The sequence below is a fragment of the Amphimedon queenslandica genome, unplaced genomic scaffold (assembly GCF_000090795.2).
Source record: "Amphimedon queenslandica unplaced genomic scaffold, v1.1 AMPQUscaffold_13328, whole genome shotgun sequence".
Lineage (NCBI taxonomy): Eukaryota > Metazoa > Porifera > Demospongiae > Haplosclerida > Niphatidae > Amphimedon > Amphimedon queenslandica.
In genome coordinates, this window is record NW_003546436.1 from 17606 (window position 1) to 18927 (window position 1322).

Sequence of the window (1322 nt, forward strand, 5' to 3'; positions counted from 1 at the left end):
CTTCTTTCTCTCCCTCCCTCCTCCTCCTCTTCCACTCTTAACTCATGGAGGTTTGTCATTCTTAGGAAAGATGGATTAATCTCTTCACAGAGTTCCATGTTCTTTAGAAAACGAATCAACATGTCAGGATCATATTTAGGGAAGAGTCTAGTCAGACCAGACACACTAACAATACCAGTATTGCTAGCAATGTCAACGTGTTCTTTGAATGTCTCTGGAGCAAAGAGAATCCCATCCACCTCAGTTAGTAGTATACCCTTATTCACAACAACCCATACCTTCTCTTCACTTTTAAGAACACTCATCAAACCAATTGAGTGCAACGAATCAAGAACATCCAAGACGTCTTCTCTCTTATCTGGTATAAAGTAATCATCATTGTCCTTACCAGCAGACATTACATCAGAGAGGGTCAGTATATTCTCTTTCCTTTCCTCCAGTAGACCATACATCATGTGGCAATAAAGACTCAAATTCCTTCCACTTGTACTACGAATCGACTCACAGGCACTACACAACTTATTAAAGAAGGAATCCACACCACTCCCACCAAGCTTACGACAATCTAAGAAGACGCTATCACACTTTTCCCTTACCATAATCTCCTGCATTTCTTCCTTTCTCCTTCTCCTTTCAACAGGATTACTTATCTCATCCACATGACTGACTATTACAATAACATGGCATTCATTAAGAGCTTTCTGTGCTTCATTTCTCACAACTGTTAGCCACTGATGAAGCTGTTTGACTGCTTCCTTCTCCAATATATTCACTACTATCAGGAACACACCACCAGAACCTTGTAACAGATTCTCAATCACAGCACTGTGACTGGAGTAGTATTCTGAATGACCAGCAAAATCATGAAGAATGATGTTACCCAGTGTCCTGTGTTGTAGTTTATAAGGAATGATGCCAGCAGTACAGGGCACTACCCCTCCAACATTTCTAAAGGAACCAAGAACAATAGAACTAATAGCTGTGTCCTTGATGACATGACTAAGAGTACTCAGTGGCGGATCTAGGATTGAATTTTTGGGTGGGCACTGATGATGTAGGTGGGCTAATTAGTGGGTGTGGCCAACAAATCCTGCATTGAAAGTCAAAATTTTGAAGATTTAGCCAGTTAAAATGAGCTCCTTTGTGGTTTACAAATTGTTTTTATAGTCATGCTTCACAGTTTACATAGTAGTTTACATTAAAAAGTTAATTTTAAATTATTGCACAAAATTTTTGGGTGGGCCTGGCCCAGCCAGGCCCACCCTTAGATCCGCCACTGGCACAAAATCTCTCAATAGTACGAACACTGAAGCCTCTAATGC